Source organism: Neolamprologus brichardi, chromosome 17 (genome assembly GCF_056152115.1).
Source record: "Neolamprologus brichardi isolate AB-2024 chromosome 17, ASM5615211v1, whole genome shotgun sequence".
NCBI lineage: Eukaryota > Metazoa > Chordata > Actinopteri > Cichliformes > Cichlidae > Neolamprologus > Neolamprologus brichardi.
The window spans coordinates 19,710,616-19,720,283 of record NC_142120.1 but is presented as its reverse complement, the minus strand read 5'-3'; positions in this window follow the sequence as shown (position 1 = coordinate 19,720,283).

The window sequence follows — 9,668 nt, the reverse complement described above, 5'->3', positions numbered from 1 at the left end:
GCGTGTTTAGTAAAACTGCAGCAGGTGTGCAGCAGTGAGGGAAGGTATGACATAATCTGAGGGTGCGTTCACACCTACCCTATGTTTTTTTTGGTCCAATCCAGAGTGGGAAAGTTTACTCCAAAGGACATTTTTGGTGTTTGGCTTGTTTGGGTTCACACAGCTGACGTTTAATAACTCATTTCCAGTCTGCGGGGTTGGAGACTGTGGGGATAGTAAATAAAAGCTGTACAGTACAGGCAGTGTGGATGTATTTCACTTTGAATGCACTATTGGGTGTGTTTCCTTGGAGAGCTGCTCTCATTGAAGTATTTAAAGCATGTTTACGAGATAATTTTTTAAGACTTAAGGTTAAGTCTGGTGTTACTCTGCAGTCCTTGAATTAATTCATGTACAAATCCCTTCCCTCTCAAAAAAAAATGTGTTCGTCTGTTTCTGCTTCATACTTTCTCGCTTCTGCTTTCTCCCTCTGAACATACAAAACTTAAAAAAAATTATTTCCAGCTCTTAAAGCCTCAATAAAATCCTCTTTGTTGTGCTGTTTTCTAAATTTAACAATCAAACAGGAAAATAGTGCATTTTGGGGGACTATTTTCAGTGGCGGATGAATTTGTCTACATTGGGACATCCATGACCTCACCTGATGTCATTCCGTATTTAATCAGTCAGTGCCTCTATCACAGTGTACTTAATGAAGCTATGAAGTTTAACCTTCATACTGTGAAATCATTGTTTTAAAGACGATGGAGTGGAAAGGTACTTTCTTAATAATCATTTAATTCTTTTAGTTATAAAATGTGGAAAGTTTGGGGTAAACTTTTTTTTTTTCAAAATTAAAAAACCAAACAAACAAAAATACTTTCGCAAAAAGAAATTAGGTTAGAAAATCAACTCATATTTACCTTTGAGGAGCTGGAATGACTCTGGGACAATCACACGTGTATCCACACTACCCTGCTTAAAAGTGTAAATCCTAATTAAAAGTGCTCTTTGTTCAGTATAATTAACACTGCCTCTGTGAACATTTGTTTAATTATTAATTTTTATTATGATGCTCTGATGCTCGCTCATGCTTTGCTGGCTTCTGTAGCAGCTTTGAGCCTCTTTAGAGACTCATTCTCAGATGTGTTTGTAGATATTGAAGATATTTCATGAGTGTGATGTATTCTGTCATCTCTGTATTGCTCTAATATGTATTGCACGTGTTGTAAAGGCAGATAAAAGCTGTTGCTTGTGTCATCACGTGATGTTCGACTGCTTTCTGTCTGTAACAGGAGGGTTTTATAGGTGATCACTTACCTGCTTTTAGTAACTTTCACTAAGTACAAAAGCAGTGAAGAGCTAAAGTAATGAAAAATTATTAGTTATAGATCTGTGGATTGATCCGGCCTGCATAAGTCTTTCATAAAGACTATTATGATCATCAGAGTTATGGTTTTCCTGCAGTGCCACCATAAAACTGGAATTTCAGGGGTTTTAAGTGAAATATCCAAACAATAAATTGAGGTTCTTCCTCATAGGATCAACCTTTTTCCTCTAGAACAGGAATCATAAATTCAGTGGCTTGCGTGAGAAACATGATATCGTTTTAATTGATAAAGCTCAAGCATGTTTTGAGGCTCCATGAAGATTTTTGTCTTTGCTCAACAATGTCTATTGGTGGTAACTGTTTCTGATCTAACCTCTTTAGATCTGGTTCTCTTTGTGTTCAGAGTCAACATGTTCTCCAGTGTGAACGTGTCAGGGTTGAGCTTAATAGTGAAATATTTATATTTTCTGGCCACCTGGAGCACCAAAAAGCCAACAGTGAGAGCTCAGTGTAGCTCAGACGTTTATATGTTTAACAAACAAATGCTTATCTCCACATATTACAGCACAGCATTATCATCCATTTCCAGCTGTTTTTGTCTCCGTCTGATAAACGTATCAGGATCAGATAAAGACTTTCCTAAAGTGTAACCGTGGTGACATCATCAGCTGGTTTGTGAGGCTGCATTTTGAGTGTTTTTGCTAAAGAGTGGACCTGAGTGACCCGAGTGACATCATGAACTCACTGCTCCAGAGTTGACGTGGTTTAACCAGCAGACGAAAGGGAAAAATGAGCACTTCTTAACTGGTTGCTGGAGGTTATAGCTTGCATGGAAAATGGCAACTGGTCTGCAAACACTGGCTAACTAGCAGCTTAGCAACAACATTGGCTGGAGCCACCACGTTTCAAATGGTGTGACTTTTACTTTGAACAAACATTTACTATTTCCAGTTTGCACTGTCCTTTTTAAAGTTTTACTGTCACTCAGCTGGTAGTTGGTGAGTCTCTGCAGACATGTCACCATCTTCCATGCAAACAGAGGTGACTGTGGCAGCCAAAGTGACTGCAAGGAGGTTTTTGACAACCAGCTGGGGAACACACACAAACAATGAGTGTCACAGACGGGTTGGTCACCTGTTTGCAAAACCTCTGTATTTGTAGATGTGGTTTTAATTTAAGACAGCCGTCTGTGAAACTGTAAAGTGATTGGCTAACACTTTGCCCATCTGACCAAACAGGAATTTGGCCTTCAGGTGAAAATTACAGTTGGGATCAGCAGGGAGTTCAGTAGGGATTTTAAGTCCAGGAGTGATTACCTGATTTTCAGGTTCAAATCTGACCCACAGTGTTTACTGTTACTGTTAGCACAAGACAGTTTTTGTCTCACACGTGGCACGTAAACGTGAGCTGCTTTTCTCTTAACAGCTGCAGGTGTTCTAATGATGCTGCTTTTCTGAGGTTCAAACATTTCTGACATTGCTCTGCAGTAACAATAGTAACTGTGATGGCGTGTTTTTGGTAGCTAAACAACAGACTGGTGCATGAATGGGTTTAACAGGAGATGGATATCGTGACTCTTGCATAAGGCCGAGATGCAGCAGGTGCAGCGGCCACTCACCAGATTTAAATGACTAAATTTATCAGCTCATGCCCGACAGCTGCCTAAGGACACTTCAGAAAATTACATGGGAATATTAAACTTCAGACCTTTTTTTTTCTCTGTGCAATATCTCGGCATAAGTATGCTTCTCATAAAAACACTTCAACAGGATTTTTCCTTTTTTTTTTTTTAACTCACGCAGGGAAACAGGAGTAATTGGAAGCAGGTTGGCTGCATGACATGCAACAGATGTCTGAAATTGAAAACAAATAAAAAGGTTTCAGCGCTTCAATCAAAGAGTTCATCCTGTGATTTTTGATTCATTCCTTGCAGGAAAAGTGAGAGCCTCCAGGCTGAAGTGAACCCCTGAGAGGTGGCAATGAAAGGAACTATAATTTCCTGCCTGAGCCAACTTGATTAGTTTGAAAGCACCTTCAAACCAGAACTTCAAAAGGTTCCCTGTAGACATGCTTAACACTCTTGTTCCAGGATCACATCTCCCCCCACTGACCTCTTAGAGATGTGTTTTTGTCTGATTTCCACTGTGTAAACAGACACACAGAGCCAGTGCATGAAGGTGAATCTCAGATGAAAATTCAGACTGACTCTCATAACTCAGGACAGCTGAGGGGAAACAGGAATGCCAAAAATGCTTATCTTTACGCACCAGGGCCTCATATTTCAACCCAGGCTTGAGCCTGCAAATGTAAGGCAGCTCAGAGGCTTCATAGGAATCATATCTATGAAAACAAATCATAAAAAAAGAAACACAGAGGGCAGACAGACCTATATCAGCAGCACTTGTTTTCCTAATTTGGTCAGTTGTCACCTGCAATCTAACCACAAAAGACATTTGATTTCATTTTAAAAATGTTCTCCAAGAAACTCTGGTAATTTATTCAAGTGAAGACTAAGCTTTTCCTTATTTTCTATAAGCTGTTCTAACAGTGGATGTTCATATTACCCATGGCCAAAGTTTCTAATATTGAGGTGATTGTGTGTGAGAGTAATATCTTTGAGACAAATGCGTTTTTACATAGTTTTTTCTACTCCTTGTCTGTCTGATGTCATAGAGAGGGCACGTTCCTAATACATCCACAGACTCCCCACCTACCAGCTCTTTAAACTTTCTCTCTTTGTGGAGCAGCCAATGAGACGGACGTTTTCTTAAATGGGGAGGAGCTTAACCTGGGCACTGACATCAAGTATAAGGTAAAAAAGTATTATTTGTAACTGTGGATCACACAAAGCTGCTCTAGTACAGTCCAAGAATAAAATCTAGAGCTGGAAACAAGTTTCCAGAGACCACTCGATATCAAAGACAGCAGCTTATAGCAGTCGACATCGAACTGCATTCTGTGCATCAACAAATAATGTTCAATTCCTTCTAATAATCTCTCTTTATTGAAAAGAAATTAAGGGGCCATATAAAGCTGCATTCGTGCAATTTTCTGAGAAAGAGAAGTTTCTGAATTTAGTTGTTTATTCTCGACCTCTTAGCTGTATCTGGTGACCCTATTGAGGGACCTGACCCCTATGTTGTGAAGCAATGTGTATAAACTAAATGAAACTGTCTCCATATTGAACATTAATAGAATTAATACTGATGTATTAACAGCCTCATATAGTCACATAAATGCATTTGTTATAAATTCATGAAGCGTTTTACAATGAATGCTTGCAGAGCAATATTTGCAAAGCGGGCAGTAATTGTATATAAAACACTCAAACTGCTTGCTGTACTTTAAATCGTAACCACTGTGACAGGGTAAAGGGTTTGTTCACATGGTTACTGCAATTTCGTGTTCACTCTGAAGGCATTTCTACTGAGAATCAATCACCTTGTCTGTGGAGGACGCCATTTATAAAAGAGTTGAATGCAGAAATCAGAGAAAGGAAGTGTATTATTAAAGGAAGGAAGCAAAGGTGAATGTGGCAAAGCAAGGCCGGTTTAAAAAAAAAAAGGAAGAAAGAAAAAAAGAAGCTGCTTTCAGCATTAAAGACATTGGGCGAGGCTACATCCTGTGGTGGTATCTTTGCACAGATCACCCTGACTCCATTTCCTTGAACTGTGTTCAGTACGTGTGTCCATTTCCTACACATTCTTCCCCGGAGATCTTTTTTTTTTTTTTTTTTTCTAACAGATTTTTCTTCTTCTGACAGAATTTCTGTTCCTGAAGAAAACAGAAAATCCCATCAGTGTGTAGAAATTATAGTGTTACAGTCCCAGATGATCCCAGGGTCAGAGCTGGCCCACCAAAGTGTGAAGTCTCTGTAAAAACACCAAAACACACAACAAAGAGTCAGTGATAGAGAAACTGTTAAAAGTCTGTTATTTCAGTTTAAGCAGAAAATCAGTGAGTCATCTTTGTATCCAACACTTATCTCTGAAAATGAAATGCTCGTGCAGGACCTCTCAGCTTCATGTAGTCTTATTATAATCATCTAGACTTATACCAAAGTAACAAACACTGACATAGATGGTGGCCACATACTGAACAATATTAGCTTGAATAACAGCTGGTGTTGTCATGTTAATAATGCCAATCTGGAAAACACAGATGTAGTCAGAAGTTTACATCAAGCTTCTGGCATAATTCTGGCTGGATATTTGACTACTCTTCTTGGTTGAATTGGCAAAATTCACTTAAATTGATCGGTCCCCTGGCATGGACCCAGCTCTATGTGCAATCCACAAATTTTCAATAGGTTTGAGGCTTTGGGAAGGCCCTTCCACAAGTTTAATGTTAGCCCGCTTTATCGATTCCATAACCAGTTTTGGTTATTTGAGATCATTGTCCTGTAGTGTCCAAGTTTAAACTTCTAGCTGTTGAAGTAGTCCTCCTTCTTCATTATTCTAAGCATTTTGTGCAAAACAGTCCCAGTGCATGATGCTACTACCACCATGCCTGACGGGTGGTTACTGCTCTTAGGTTTGGAAGCCTCATCTTTACTCCTTTAAGCATACCTGTTGTCATTGTGGCCAAATAGCTCAAACTTTGTCTTGTCTGAACATAGAACTTTTCTCCAGAAGACACTTTGCTTGTATATGCTGCAAGTATCATTCAAGAGTGAAGGTGTGGATTTTTTTTTAAGGACAGGCATCTTTACTAACCAGCTCTGTAACTTTGGATAGTGATGTGGTGTGACTGTCCACAGTGATGTGGAGTTCCAGCGGTTTCCAGGTCGTGGCAGGCTTGAGAACTGGTAGTTCTTGGATTGTTCCTGAACAAGAAAAGGGTGACAGTTTGGATTTTTTGTCCAGACCTTGGTTAAGTTGTGACACATCTAAATAACGTGTACTTACATACAGTTGTTTGAACTGATGATCTTTGAATCTGCAGTTGTTTAGAAATATGTAAATCTACAGTTATTCTTAGATCTTCAGTGAATTCATAGGACTTTCCCATTGTTCTGATCACTCCAACTAGCGCTGTCAAGCCAATCCTTTTTTATGCTGCAAAGATAAACTACCAGTAGTAGTCAATCGTGCTTACAAATGAGAAGTTAACAGGCCTTGGCCTTCTCAAGTTAAAATACATTCTAGAAACCCTTATAAAAAGATTTAAGTGAGTGCATATAGAATTTAGCCTGTACATGTAATTTTGACCCTGTGTGGATTAGTGAACTTCTTGTTTTTTCAAAAGTCATTAAAGATGTATGCCGTACAGTCATTCCACCCTGAAACAAGAACAGTTCAAAATAACAATTAGAAGCTTAAAATTACCATCCAATGCCCATGTTGAGTTTATGTAAACCTCTAACCACGGCTGTACCTTTATTTTCTTCACATAATTCAGTCAACTGGAGCAAGGCTCTGATGTCTGCAGGTTCCTTGGACTGTTGCATCAGTTCTATCAATCTTACTTCGTTGGAATAAGCATCATTGGCTGAAACACAGAAATGAGAGTTAGACCATCGAAGAGTTGCTGTGAGGTCAGGATCTGATCACTGTTGGTTTCTTACAAATGGACTCAGGCTGCAAAGCATTTAATATTTCCTCCAGGTCCAACACATGAGCTCTTGTTTTCTGTAATAAATTGTCTTTGATTTGATCACGTATACTTATTGAAAACATTGACTGTAGAGGTATTGGTATAAAGATCTGTCACCTCTCACATTTTAACTGGGCATTCTAAGCATCACTGCAAACTGCCATATCAGGAGGTAATAACATTTTTAACTGAAAACACTTGCATTTTACTGCTGTGATGATCTGCCATATAAAAGGCCAAATGTCAGCCGGTCTGACTATGCATAGGCAGTGGAAGATCCACATTTTGATTTATAACAACCTTTCTGACGGCAACCGTAACGAGTCCTGTGGAAAGACGCCCACATAATCTGATCAGCCCAAAGCAATCTGAGTCTGCTGCATCCTGTGTGGGTGCTAAAAGGGTCATTCCGTAGCTTCATTTAGGATCTCCATCATCACTTTGGGCAATTCAATCAAGCTTAAATCTGAAGATGCAGATGAGATCTTTCCAATCTGCTGCTTAGGGAATTTTTCCAGAACCCCACAGCATGAGAACTCTCTGGGTTTAAGAAATGTAGAAATGATCATTTTTTTAAGGGTTCAACAGGTCACATTTACAAAAGAAAAAATATAAATAATTAACCATAATAATGTAGAAATTCAATAGTGGAAATAAGTTCCCCCAGAAAACAGCACTTCCAGGATTACTCCGCAGATTGATTGTCATAGATGCCTGAGAATGCTGGTGCCTCTAACTGGAAAAACAAGATTTTTTCTAACTCAACTTTTTGTTATTGATATTCTAAAAACAATAATAACAGTAGTAAAAACTTAGCCAGTGTTGTGTCTACATATAACAGACAACTAACAAACGAGCAGTTTTAAATTGTATCTTTAGGCTCTTTGTTACAAGCAAACACAATTTCTTCCAATTTATTTAGTTGAAGCTAGAAAAAATGCAAAAGCTAACACAGTTTGACAGATGAAATAGCATTTTTTCACCAACAAGAAGATTCCTAAAGAGCTATTAGCTGACAATTTTGCATATCTAAGCATGGTGTGCAGTGCGCCATTAAACATTTTTAAGGATGTTGGACAATTTGAGGACAAAAAAGAAGTAGCAGGCCTAAAAAAACTATCTACAGCAGTTGAACATTTGAGAAATGGGAAATAATCCAGCAAGGATGTGACACAGGACCTGAGAGATGCATCTGGCCTTTCAGTTGATCCATTTACTGTTCACTGAAGCCTCGTCAGAAATTGTGTCAGTGGAAGGGTTGCTGTCAAGAAGCGATTCTTGAGTAAGGGAAACAGACATTAAAGGCTGGATTTATGTATGCAAATTTGATAGATGTGGTTCAATCATCATCAGTGTACACGGAGGAGGTCAGGAGAGAGCTAAAACATGGTGGAGGCTCTGTCATAGTTTGGGGCTCTATTTAAACCAGTGTTGTTGGGGATCTTTGTTAAAATGTATGAAATTATGATCAGAGAAACGTACCATCAGATTTTAGCCCATCTTACAATACCATATGGAAAACACCTGATTGTCAAAGGCATTAATTTTTCAGGTGGACAATGATCCCAAACACACCACCAACACAGTAAAAGCATATCTGGATAGAAAAATACATTGTGGAAGACTGTTAGTCGTGGATTGGCCTCCCCAGAGCTCTGACCTCAACATTATTGAAGCAGTAGAGGATCATCTTAATAGAAAATTGAACAAAATGCAGAAACATCCAAAGAAGACCTTTGAATGTCCTTTAAGAAGCCTGGAGAATTGTTGTGTTTAAAAACTGTTTAAGGAAATTATAAGAAAGCTGCCTCAGAGAGTTCAGACTGTGCTGAAAGGTTGTCACACTAAATATCAACTTTCAAGCCCAGAATTATTTAAACTCTGTTTCCCCTGATATACTGCATTACTATGTATGTTTGCACATTTCAATAAATCATTGCACCTCTTTTCAAGAGTTCAAAAGTTTTGCACAGTACTGTTTAATAGTACGTAAGTATGATATAATATATATATTAGATCTAGAAGGGGCACAGTGATGGACTGCATAGTAATACTGGTCCACATAGAAGAAAAACTCAGTGATTAAAAGTGGGTCTTAAACTGACAGGCCATCATAAAAATGTAGTTTTATTTTTCTGAAATATTTTCTGTCGGGGTAGAAAAGGAGCAACACTGCGCTGATACTTCACCCAAATCTTTGGAAAAGCCACACAGCAAAAATAATTATGCGGAAAACAGCACCCTCTGGAGGTTATAAGGCGGAACTACAATTTATATCTGGTATTGGTCAAGTGGTGAGTTTAAACATTCCGTGTATTTATTATTTCATGTACGTATAAATTTGTCTTTTCATAGTTTAGTGTCATTTTATATCTGTATTGTGTGTTTACCTTTGTTTTTCCATCAATTTGTGCTACTTTGTAATCTTTTAAAAATCTTTTTCCATTTTTGCACCATTTTACATCACTAATGGAAGACTACCACACTTTGTGGTTCTTTTGATCTTTTTTGCTAATATAGTGTTACTTCACATCATTTCCTGTCTCTTTATTTGCTTATTACATTAACTCATAAACTGTTGGCTTGAAGTAGAGTACCAGCTTCTAGTTTTGTCCATCATCTTTATTTATGTATAGGTTTTACTTATTGCTATTGTTTAGTTTAATTGTAGCACATAAATTATGAATATTCAGTAGCTGTAAGTAAATGGGGGGGGGGGGGGGGGGGGGGGACGACTACGACACCACTATTAATGAAAACTTTA